This window comes from Jaculus jaculus, unplaced genomic scaffold (assembly GCF_020740685.1).
Source record: "Jaculus jaculus isolate mJacJac1 unplaced genomic scaffold, mJacJac1.mat.Y.cur mat_scaffold_41_1_1322751_arrow_ctg1, whole genome shotgun sequence".
NCBI lineage: Eukaryota > Metazoa > Chordata > Mammalia > Rodentia > Dipodidae > Jaculus > Jaculus jaculus.
The window spans coordinates 642,284-655,443 of record NW_025423495.1 but is presented as its reverse complement, the minus strand read 5'-3'; the positions used below and the strand labels follow the sequence as shown (position 1 = coordinate 655,443).

Genomic DNA, 13,160 nt, shown 5'->3' with positions numbered 1-13,160 from the left:
AAAGCTTATAAACCAAATCTCACAGTCCATAGGTCTTACTGCATTCATGTCTTTCAACTGTGACTGGAATGGTTCATCAAACTGTACTTACAGCACTGCAAGGCATCTTTTAGATCAAGGTTTCATATCTTTCCACATTCCTCTCTTAAATTAGTTCAAATAACCAAAGTCATCATCAGGTTTCTAGCAACACGACTTCATTTTCTGTGCCAATTTTACAGTTGCAGCTAGCTTCACATTGTTGGCAGAAAACACGTGACCAAGAGCGGCTTGTGGGAGGAAAAGGTTGGTTTGTCTTACAGAGTTGAGGAAAATCTCCATGATGGCAGGGAAAGCAATGGCATGAACAGAGTGTGGACAACAGCAGGAGCAGCATGTGGGAAATTCTGGCAAGCAGAAGCTGGCTTGCATGACCCCAACAATATGTCACCTACAGGAAGCTCTAGTTCATAACTTGTCGCCTGCTGTGAACTCAGCATTCAGAACACATGTTTATGTGGTTACCTGAATCAAGCCACCACAATAACCAAATAATCTTCAGTTCACTTATTTATTTATTAAGGACACGAGGTGGTATTATTAATAAAGATGCTTGAAATATAAATGAAAATTCCATAGTTATTCTGCTATACTGAAGCATGATATATTTTCTTCTCATTTTGTGTAATTTTATTTAAAGTTTTTAAAGATGTAATCAAGTTAATTTCAATATAAAAACTATGCCCAATCTGAAGTATAACTTTCTACAACCTTTCCAATTACTCATAAGCATATGACCACATGTGTTTTCTCTGTTTGATTTTTTTTTTTTTGCCTCATGGAACTGTATTATAATGTACTTTTATTTGAGATTTTTCCCACAGGCATATAAGATAATCTTAGGCATAGTTCTTTCTTTAGTCAGTTTCATTTTTACATGCACATGTATTATTGATATGGAATATTAGGGGCTGGAGACATGGCTTAATGTGCTGAGCTAAAAACAGGCACTGTGTCATAATGCCTATCTGAAGAAAGTACCTTGTAGACAGAAAAGCAGGACAGACCCCACTCTATTTCAAAACAGACCATCAACATGTGACCAGAGGCTTTGTGTAGTTTTAGAAGTAATGAAATGAAGTATTAAGGAAAACTAGGTATAGAGTCTGTAAGTTCATATAACTCAAGTGTATTGTTGTGAGATGGGGGTGTTACTAAAGAGGTGTGGTCTGGGCAATTGTTTCAAACACAAGAGATCCTAGACTCTATTGTATGAGGATCCAGAAGCCAGATGTGATACAGGAGTAATATGAAATTACGGAGGCAAAGTGTTCACAGAGGTGGAAGAGAGAATCAGAGAGCAAAGGGAATGAACCCACTTGGATCCTACACACATTTAATTAGACACAGGGGTAGAAAAGTTAGGTACAAGCAGTTAGGTCCACTCCAAGAAGGAAAGATGAGAAGTTCTGATGTATTGGCTACTTGTTTCTTTTCAAGGAAGTAAATATTTTCTTGTATAATAGGAGAATATTAATATGGAACACTGGCACAGCATTTGGTATATTTTAGGGATGACATTGCTTGCCTTCTCTGTTAAAAATATGGAAGTAAAAAAATATGGGAGGAAAACAAGAAGGAATGTTTTTAAACTAGATGTCTAGTTCTTACTGGGCCCTCTGGGATTTGGAAAGAGTTGTACCCAGAAGTGTTATTAGGGTGGGATTATAGCAGCAAAGTGAAGGGAGTGGACCATTTGATATGTAGGCAATGTATTAATGATGGTGAGCTTTAAGGGGCACAGAGGAAGTGATTGGAAGGTGTCTATGCATACAGTAAAAGAGACTGTCTGGAAGACATGAGAGAATTAGTACAGAAATAGAATCCTGGTGATGATGAATATCTAGCTTTGACATCATGTGAGGCAGAGGTGAAGAGACATGTTTGTGGGAGGGATTAGTCCTAAGAGTCTCTTCAGAAGATGGGCCACCACTGCATCTTCACTTCAGAGGCTTTACTCATGACGTGGGGTTGCTGAGTAAAATCCTGACCTGATGGTAGTGTGAGCATCCTTAGCACTCACAAAGGTGGATATACGTAAGAGGATAGCCAGCCCACAGATGGTCACAGTGGAAGCTGTGCAAACACTAGGTGTCTGGATTCCCCACTTAAATGAAGCAAGTGATCTGTCCTGCTCTTTCCATTTCTAGATATCCAGACTATAACGAATGGTTGTAAAGGTCAAGCTCTCAATGTTGCACCAAGTCCTCTAACTGGGATTCTAGACAAGTTTACTTAAAATTAAATGTAATATTTCTGTGGACCAAATTTAATATTGTTGATATAAATAATGTTGGGGGAAGTATTTTGATGGAAAGACTATAGAAGCTTGAGAACCATGTAGGCGCATGTTCAAATCTAAATTGTGTCCCTTATAAGCCATTTAACATTGAAAAGGACATCATACATTTTCCCCATACCACGACATCCATTCATTAAATTCCTTCTCATAAAATAGTAGAATATCAATAGGGAACACTGGGTAGCATTTGTATCTTTTATGGATGGCTTTGCTGCTTTCTCTGTTAAAATATGGAATAGAAAACAAAATAGATGGGAAGAAAATAGGCAGCAAAACAAAGTAATTGTTTTAAGCCATTGGACTACTTGGAAGTGAGGTTTGCAAGGAGAAGAGTGGTGGTCCCAGAGCTGCTGCCAAGACAGAGGTGGGAGAATGAGAAATACGCACAGGGAAGCATGAAGGGAGAGGCACTGAGGAGATGATTGTACAGAGGAAGCTAAACATGCATATATATTTCAAATCATGACAACTCATTTGGGAGATTGAAATTGAAGCAGGGACATTACAAGGTATTGAGGCTGGAGTTCCCATGCAAAAAAAGAGAGGTCTGATCATTATATAGAGTAGTATTCAAAATCAGAGTGACCCAGGCAAGAAGGGAAAATTGGGTACAAAGTTGAGAGTGAGGCAGGTTTGAAGATACAGGGCTCTGCAGTCAAGACAGGGAAGGCCAAGTAATGCCAGCTAGAATTCAATGGAACTAATATAATGAACTGAATGAGGACAGGGTGTGAGCCTAAGTAAATTTGCTGGTAATTGTTCTAAACATTAGGACTGGAACATGGCTTCTAAATTATCTTTGCCAAGTGAGAGATTATATTCATCACTATTGTCCTTGGATTTCACCCCATCAGAGCCCCATGAGTTTCAGGCTGTTGTCACAGCTTTGGAGATCCAAGAGGGAGTGGAAACATTGCTGAGGCTGCTCCCACCTCACAGTACAAAGCATGAGTGGAGAAAGCTTTAAAATCCTGTGGTCCACAGGTTGCACATACCAGAGACTGTATAAGGAGGTGCAGTGACAGAGCCTTGCAGGGAAGGAAGTAGTGGGATAATTTATAGAATGAGGACTATGACCTGGCAAGGGACCAGGAGAACTTAGTGCTATAAGAGCACCAGCGTTACCATGGTGTAGTCTACTGTGTAATTCTTGGTGGCCTGATGCTTGTTTTAGTTATGTGCCTTTATTAGAGAAACAATTCTCTCTCTCTCTCTCTCTCTCTCTCTCTCTCTCTCTCTCTCTCTGTGTGTGTGTGTGTGTGTGTGTGTGTGTGTATTACTAGGGATTGAACCTAGGGCTTCATGTGTGTTAGGCTAGTACTGCACCACTGAGCAACATCTGCTGCCTTTTAAATACCTCTTAATTTTGATATAGAGTCTTGCTAATATATCCAGACTGGATCTTAATGTGATCTATACCCCTTGCAGGACTTGAACTTATGATCCTCCTGCATCAGACTCACAAGGAGTTGGGCTTTCAGGCCTTGGTATTAATATAATCTCTTCAGGAGAAGATAGCTAATCTATCCCCAGAGTGCATCACATTCCTTTCTCTGCGTATGGTGGGGCATGAAATACCACAAGTTGCACATGCATTTTCAGATAGGTTCCAAATGTGAGGCAAAACCCTTTTGTCAAGTATTGATTATGAAACTGACATGAGTGAATAACAGGAAGGTTTCAGTGGATAAATGGAAGAATCAAACCTGAGCCTATAGAGTGCACAGGTAACTACCTTTAACCACCGAGCAATCTCCCCATTTCAAGAAACATCTTTTAAAGATTGAAATAATTTGTTATAGTAACAAAAGTATAATATATGGCAAATTGATGTATTTGAGTTATTTTAAAGTACTGAAAGTTTCCCACTAACAGATTTCAATTTATGCTACCTTTGAAAAGAAACAATTAAGAGGCAATGCACGTTCAGATTCCTACAGAGTTGCTTGTCTGACTAACAGTATGCAGCACATATTATAGTGCAGTCATTTGGTTTATTCCTCCACATTTTGAGAGTGCCACAGGACATATACTCACAGGACAAATGGGTTGACCACTCTCACATCCTGTGGTTAAGAAAATGAAATAGAGGCTGCAGGGATGGCTTAGTGGTTAAGGTGCTTGCCTGCAAAGCCAAGGGACCAAGGTTCAATTCCCCGGACTATAAGCGAGATGCACAAGGTGGCATTTGCATCTGCAGTTCGTTTTCAGAGGCTGGAGGCTGTGGCACACCCATTCTCTCTGTCTCCCTTAAATAAATTAATAAAAATATTTTTAAAAAGAAAATAAAATAGAGATGTTAAATGAAAGGAGGCGATGAGCTGACACAGAGGTCAGAAGGACAATCCAAAGGCACTGATGGTAAGGTCCATGGTCTTGGTCGCCCATTGCACAGAGCACAACCCATCAGTAGTGTCTGTCCCAGAAGCAGGAACTTGCTGTGTGTAATCCACCTCCATTCTTTTGCACATAGGTCACAATGTATTTAAATGGTTGCCCCAGCTTGGTGAGTTGGCCTAATGTTCATTCTACATTTGTGGGCCACTGATGGACTTTGCTGTGCTGGACAGCTTTACCACTGGCAGCACTTTTTACAACCTTCTTTACAGGCCTGCACACTTCTTTCAACCAGGAAATCTGTCTCCTCAGCAACCTACTGGCCTCCCTTCTGCCTCCAGCTGCTACCTTTGCTGCCTTTTGGTTGGTCTTCCTTGTTTTTTCTATTGAGATTTCCCTGTCTCTCCTTAGCCATGGAATTTTGGGATGAATTGTATGTATCCTGAATGAGACATGGATCTTTTTGTGAATCCTGTGGACAATTGGATTTGTTTGGTATTCTTGTTGTTTAGCAAATAATTAAGCTAGCTTGGAATAGATAAGTTTCATCTCACACTTTGTGATCTGTGCTTCCAGCTTCTGTTAGACTTTGCATATATTCTGAGTGCACACCATATCGTCTTACATTCTTTAAGGTTTTTTTTTTTTTTTTGTATTCTGTTCTGATCAGATTCATGCATGCTCAATCCAGAGATAAGCCCAAGAGTCTTTAAACAAATTCTTAGGGTTACTTTATCTCAGCTTTTTCTTTCCTGGCACTTTCTGATTTTCTAAGGCTGTAAGTTTGACTCCAATAGTCAGAAATTTGGGGCTTTATTTAACCTTCTCTAGCACAAACTTTTGTGATTACAACTGCTTCTGGGCTCAAGTTGTGTGAGGACAGAAAAGGAAAGAGTGAAAGGAGGGAAAAGCATTGCAATCCTTTGCTTGGAGAATTTTTTCTTTCTTAGTGAGTTCAAACCACCTTTTGTGGATTTTTGCTATTACTACCATAGTATTTCTTGCAGACTATGGAATAAGAAAGAAACAAAAGCTAGTTGATAGCTTCACATTCTTAGAACATTACAAGTTCCTCTTCTACTCTGTGCTGCTCCTCCTTTCCCCTCTTGTGTGCCTGGAGTGCTCATGTCCAGGCTGCATGCTGGGTGGGGAGGGGGATGGAGTGATGTCACTTTACACTCCATGCTCTTTCTATGATCAGACTACTCTTATTGAATGTTCTGACAGTTGTTCCTCACATCCCATACCCCTTTAATGTTTGTACTTGTATCAGGAGACCAAGAGTACTATACCTCATGTTCCCAGCACCAGATTGCAAACATCTCTCACAGTAAGTAACAATAAGTTTAAGGACTGTAACTGGTACAAGAGATGTTTTTACCTTTATTTTTATACTTTTCAGTGTTCTTCAATTATTTTTATCAATAGTGACCTTTACTGTATAAACATATTGCATATTAGCCATATTTCCCACAGGTAAAATATTTTATTTATCTAGTTATGTATATGTTTCAAGGTCTCTTGTGACTGCAAGTGAATGCCTGTATGGCTTCATGGAACTGGGGAACTGAACCTGGGCCAGTAGGCTTTGCAAGCAATGTCTTTAACCACTGAGAAATCTTTCAAGCCCATTTTCCATTTGGATTTTTGCTGCTGGCTATTCAGTGTATCCATTCCTCATGTGCTTGAGCTATTTATCTTTATTAGGTATATGACTTGCAGTTTTGCTTCCATTAAGAATATTGCTTTTGGGGGGCTGGACAGATGGCTTAGCGGTTAAGCGCTTGCCTGTGAAGCCTAAGGACCCCGGTTCGAGGCTCGGTTCCCCAGGTCCCACGTTAGCCAGATGCACAAGGGGGCGCACGCGTCTGGAGTTCGTTTGCAGAGGCTGGAAGCCCTGGCACGCCCATTCTCTCTCTCTCCCTCTATCTGTCTTTCTGTCTGTGTCTGTTGCTCTCAAATAAATAAATTAATTTAAAAAAAAAGAATATTGCTTTTGGGACTCTCTACCCACTCCTCCCATCCACATAGCCAGCGCTGTTTGTACTTCCTTTTCTTAATCTAATAAGGTCTCTCTAAATCTTAAAAGAAAAAATAAATATTGCCTTTTAACTATGATGGTAATTTCTAATCATTGTACAGAAGCTCTTTAGTGGAGCAAAATCCCATTAGGTTTTTTTTTTAATTTTGTTTTGTTTTGTTTTATGTTTTTGCTTTTGTTGTACTTTTTGTCCAATCTCTAAAACAATCATTGTCCACATACCCAAAACTTCACAAATGTTTTCTTCTGGTAATTATGCAGTTTCCATTCTTATGTTTCAGGCTTTAATTAATTTTTTAAAAAAGGTCTTGCTGTAGCTCAGGCTGACCTGAAATTTACCATGTAGTATCATCCTGGCTTCATGCTGACGTCAGTCATCCTACCTCTGCCTCTCAAGTGCAGGAATAAAAGATATGTGCCACTACACCTTGCTCTAATTGATTTTAAGTTGTGTTTTATATATGGGGTGAGTTCAGGACCAATTTTATTCTTTTACATGTAGATATATCCTGTGTGTAAAACCATTCATTGAAAACACAGCAGTTTTCTGACATGTGTCCTTGGCAACTTGGTTGAGAATAATTTGGCAATGAATGAGTGAATTTACTCCTGGCATCTCTATTTTCTTCCACTGGTTTATGAACTGAGTGTTCCTATGCAGGTACCATAATGTGCTACTATAGATTTCTTTTTCTCTCTATTGTTGTTTGGTTGGCTTTCTTTTGGGAGACAAGATCTCACATTGCCCCAGTTGGCCTCACTATGTGGCTGAAGATGGCCCCTTAAAGTCTTTATCTTCCTGCCTGTGCCTCCCAAGTGCTGGGATGACTCATGAGTGCTGATCTGCCAGGCTAGAATTTTTGTATTTTCTTATTTTGTTGTTTATTGACAACTTCCATGATTGTAAACAATATTCCATGGTAATTCCCTCCCCCCCCCACTTTCCCCTTTAAAAGCCCATTCTCCATCATATCCCCTCCCCCATCGCTCCCCTTATATCCCCTCCCCCTCTCAATCAATCTCTGTTTTACTTTGATGTCATGATCTTTTCTTCCTATTATTATAGTCTTGTGTAAGTAGTGTCAGGAACTGTGAAGTCATGGATATCCAGACCATTTTGTGTCTGGAAGAGCACATTGTAAGGAGTCCTACCCTTCATTTGGTTCTTACATTCTTCCCCCTACCTCTTCTGCAATGGACCCTGATCCTTGGAAGGTGTGATAGAGATATTTCAGTGCTGAACACTCCTCTGTCACTTCTTCTCAGCAACATGTTGCCTTCTGAGTCATCCCCATGTCACTGCCATCTGAAAAGAAGGTTCTCTAATCAAAAGTGAGAGTTGCATGAATATATGGATATGAACATTAAGAAAAGTGCTTACTGGGCAGTTTGGTGAGCATAATGTAGACATTTAACAAGACAGCAGCAGAAGTTACAAAGCTAGGTCTCATGACTACCCCTGTTGTAGGTTTTCAGTATCAGGGATGTATTCCCTCCCTTGGAGCAGGCTTCCAGTCAAATTAAAGGGTGGTTGGTTCCCCCACAACATAAATGCCACTATTGCCTCCATTGGCTCATTTGGCATGGCTGGCCAAATATAAGGCTTGCTGTGTCCAATGTTGATTATCTTCATTGGTGATTTCTCTTTCCCATTGAAGTGCATGTACAGAAAGCTTCTTCCAGCTTTCTGTCAGCTGGCTTACATGGAGGAGGTTTCCAGCTCAGCTCTAGGATGATATCTCAGTGACCTTGCAGCCCAAGTATGTGGAGTCCTCAGCAATAGGGTCTTAACATCTATTCCTGGTGGGAAACCAAGGGCCTTGGCAATGGCTTATAATGTTTTAGGGGCATCATGGACCTTCATGGCTAATAACTCGCTGGAAGGTATCTCATCCCTGGCACTGAAAATTTTCTACTAAAAAATGTATGGCTCCTGAGTGTTCCATTTAAACTTTCTGTATAATTTAAATCAGGAAGTAGTGTGATTCCCCTAGCTGGTTCTTATTCACAATCACTTTGGCTATTTCACATGTCTTATGGTTCTATGGTTTTCTTTGATTATTTTTGTTTGTTTTTAATCTTATTTTATTTTTTCTCAATTTTTAAAACATTTTCCATGATTATAAAAAATATCCCATGGTAATTCTCTCCCTCCCCCCTTTTTCCCTTTGAAATTCCATTCCCCATCATATCCCCTCCCCATCTCAATAAGTCTCTCTTTTATTTTGATGTTGTGATCTTTCCCTCCTCTTATGATGGTCTTGTGTAGGTAGTGTCAGGCCCTATGAGGTCATGGATATCGAGGCCATTTTATGTCTTGAGGGATTGTTTGTTTTTTTGAGGGTAAGGTTTTCCTCTAGCCCAGGCTGACCTGCAATGTATGGTGGCATTGAACTCATGGTGATCTGCCTACCTCAGTCTCCCAAGTGTAGGTTTAAAGATATGCATGAGCTACCAGACTGGACAAAGTTAAATTTTTATTTATTTATTTTATCTTTATTTATTTATTTCAGAGTGACATTCAAACTACCATAGTACTTTGTGGGTATTATGCTATGAGCAAGTTTTGTTTTGGCACAAGGTTTTGTGTGAACATATTCTATTGGTTTTCTTTACTTTATATGTATAAGTAGAATTGTTGGGTGATATGTTAACTATACTCCATTAGTCAGACTCAGTTGCTGGATGAACTTTCAATCCAAAGTTATGGGAGGAATGGGGTTTATTTGAAGCCTACTGATCAACAGCAAGTTCTAGAATTGAAGAAGAAGCTGGTCCCTTTCACAGATGCATACAGTGAGAAAAGCAACCACCACCAAAAGCAAGCACACTCCAGGTACCCCCAGACAGAACTGAAGCACTCTGCATATCTTAGGTTGCAATTCCAAATCTGCCCCTGCACCCTGGACCTTAGGATCCACCCACACAGTGACAGCAAGTAACACCACATATACTAAGTATTTTGAAGATCTCCTTGTTTTCCAAAGCAGAATATGAAGTTCTCAATTACCTTACATCCATGTTAACTTGTTACTGTTAACAGTTTCTTAAATTATTGTCTAAGTGGATTTACCTCCCTCATCATTCTCCAGTTTTATAAGGTGGCATGTCATGGTGTTAATTGAATCCCATAAATTCTGATATATTTTTATCCACCTAGAAGCATTTTCTACTTTTTCTTTGGAGTTGGAATTTTCATCCACTGCCTGTTTTTTTTTTTTTTTCACTGTTAGTCTCTAAATACTTATGATTTGCCAGTCTGTCATTATTGATTCCTAATTTCATTTTAATGCATTTGGAGAACATGTATTATTATTTCCATCTTATAAAATTAATGGATGTTTGGTTAAGATCTAACACATACCCTGTAGGTGGGACTGTTACATGTGAACTTGAGAAGTGTGTGCATTCTGCTAATAGTGGACACAATGCTTTGCAGGCATCTATTCGATCTAGTGCTCAACACTGTTGGACTGTTATCTAGCTGTTCTGTCCATTATGTAAAGACTGAAGTTTTTTATCTATGACTACTGAATTGCCTCATTTCTCCTTTATGTCTTTACTTGTTTTGCAAAACAAATTAAACAAAACTCAGGTCCACACGTTAATTTAAGCGAGGAAAGAAACCCAAAGCAATAGTTGGGGAGAAGCCACAGAAGTGGAAGAGCCAAGCATAGTGGTACAAGCTGGCCATTTCAGTGCTTTGGAGGTTAACGTAAGAGGATCAGGATTTCAAGGCTAGCCTAAGCTACCAAGAGCAACCCTACTTATCAAAGAATGGTAGGAGAGTGTCCAAAATAGTACTTACTCTGAAGAAGGCACTGTTTCCCAGTTCCCTGCTTCATATAGACAGCCGGGCTTCTCTGTACTCCTATTATAGACATTTTATTTTGGCCATACAAGTCAGCCTCTTATCTCTTTTGTATTGCTTCTTTTAGTTACATTTTCTATATATCACTTCATCCTGTTTATAAATCACCCAGATAGCTTAACCTGAAGAAAATAATTTTAAGACACCCAGCCATTTTCATTATAATAAAAGAAGACCCCATCTAGATTAAAGTTCAATACAGAGCCATATAAACAACAATGAAGATGTAGTGTTATTAAATATTTCTGATATTTGTTCCAACCCTATGCAAACTGACAAATTCCACTTTTTGTGCTTGCTTACATTGCAAAATAGGATTATGGGGAATGCTGGGGACTTTCCCTGACCATTGCAAAAGGGTGTGGTTTTGTTTCCTGATCTTTGTACAGGAATGTGGTTTTTGCCTATAATAACTCACTGTAAAGGTAGGACAGGGCTGCTCTTCTCCTCAGTCATCTGTTGTGAGGTAACAGTCACTGGCCAGCTAATAAGGACTCTCCTTTAAAATTCTTATTCAGGTGGTCTTGAATCTGATTTCTAGTCTTGTACTCACTACATTTACCAAGCTTCTTTTCTTTGCAGGATCTTCATAAATTTACATCATTTTTTTCTAAACCATGTCTAGCACTAACCCATGTTTGGATTTCCACACTTAAAATAATGGTTGTTTGTTAGCATGGTTATGTATTGGAAACACATTTTCAATGCAACTTAGTATATTGTAAAGACAAAACAAACATCCCCTTTTTATGACCACTTGTAATGAACAATTTTTTTCGTTACTAAGGGAATTAACTCCTAATAATATGCTGCTGGTGATAAGATGTGGCTCAGAGCTCAAGAACTTACAAAATGGGCAGTGGGAAGTGTAAATGCCTTAGTGTTTAAGGTGCTTGCCTGTGAAGCTTAAGGACTCAGATTCAATTCCCTAGTACACATATAAGCCAAATACACAAGGTGGCACATGAATCTGGAATTCATTGCAGTGGTTGCAAACCACTTTGTGTCCAGCTTAACATGGGGGATCAAACTGGGGTTGACAGGCTTTCATGCAAGGTTTTTTAATTTTTTCATATATTTTTATTTTTATGCATTTATTAGAAGGAGAGAGAGAGAAAGAGAATGGGCCTGCCAGGGCCTCTAAGCTACTGCAAACAAACACGAGATGTATGTGCCAACCTATGCCTCTAGCTTATATGGGATCTGGAGAATCAAACCTGGGTCCTCAGGCTTCACGGGCAAGTAACTTAACCACTAAGGCATTTATTGAGCTGCATACAAGCATTTTAACCACTACATATTTCTCCAATGTCTAAATACTTTTAATGTCATACAAGAGTCACTCAAATCTTTTTCCTATGTATGGAATATATTGTTGCCTCATCTGTGCCTGCATAATTATTAATATGAATGTCAATTAATTAAGAAAATAAGAATATATAATCTGTAGAGGCACAAAAACAAGGGATGGAGATATGTCTCAGTGGTTAAAAACATTTGCTTGCAAGACCTAACAGTCTGAGTTGGATGCCACAGTGTCCATGTAAAATCAGGTGCACCAAATGGCACTTGTACTTGGAGTCATTTGCAGCAGCAAGAGACCCTAGTGTACCCATTCCCTCTCTCTGTTTACAAATAAATTATAAAAAAAATTTTGTAAACTGAGGAAGATATTCAGGTTTTTTCATCAAATACCAGCAAATTAAAAAAACTTGCTGAGCCAGGCATGGTGGTGCATGCCTTTAATCCCAGCTCTCGGGAAGCAGAGGTAGGAGGATCACTGTGAGTTCGAGGCCACCCTGAGACTGCATAGAGAATTCCAGGTCAGCCTGAGCTAAACTGAGACCCTACCTCGTAAAACAAACAAACAAACAACAAAAAAAGCCTTGCAGATTAAGGATATTAATTCAACCCTTAATTTTACAGAGAAGGAAATTGAGGAACAGAGACCAGTTTCTTTGGTGTCACTTATTTGTAGAGCGATATAATTCTATTTAAAGCATACACTTTTGGGCTGGAGAGATGGCTTAGCAGTTAAACGCTTGCCTGTGAAGCCTAAGGACCCTGGTTTGAGCCTCAATTCTCCAGGACCCATGTTAGCCAGATGCACAGGGGGTGCATGCATCTGGAGTTCGTTTTCAATGGCTGGAGGCCCTGGCACGCCCATTCTCTCTATCTGAGTCTTTCTCTCTGTCTGTCGCTCTCAAATAAATAAATAAAAATTTAAAAAAAGAATTTTTAAAACGCATGCATTTTTACATGTATTATTTGCAGTCCTCTCTCAACAATCTCTGTGGAGACATTATCTTCCCTGCTTAAAAAAATGGGACCATGGGCTGGAGGGATGGCTTAGCAGTTAAGGCACATGCCTTCGAAGCCTAAGCATCCAGGTTTGATTCTCCAGGACCCTCGTAAGCCAGATGCACAAGGTGGCACATGCGTCTGGACACTATTTTTAGTGGTTGGAGGCCCTGGCATACCCATTCACTCTTTCTCTCTCCTCTCTGACTCTAATAAATAAATATATAAAAATTTAAAAAATGGGACCGCTAAGGATCATATCAGTTGTG

General features: G+C 39.4%; 1 pseudogene; it reads right to left on the bottom strand.

The window, feature by feature from the left end:
- Positions 1 to 4,674: 4,674 nt before the first annotated feature.
- On the bottom strand, positions 4,675 to 9,740 carry LOC123457372 (annotated as a pseudogene).
- Between the last annotated feature and the right edge of the window lie 3,420 nt (positions 9,741 to 13,160).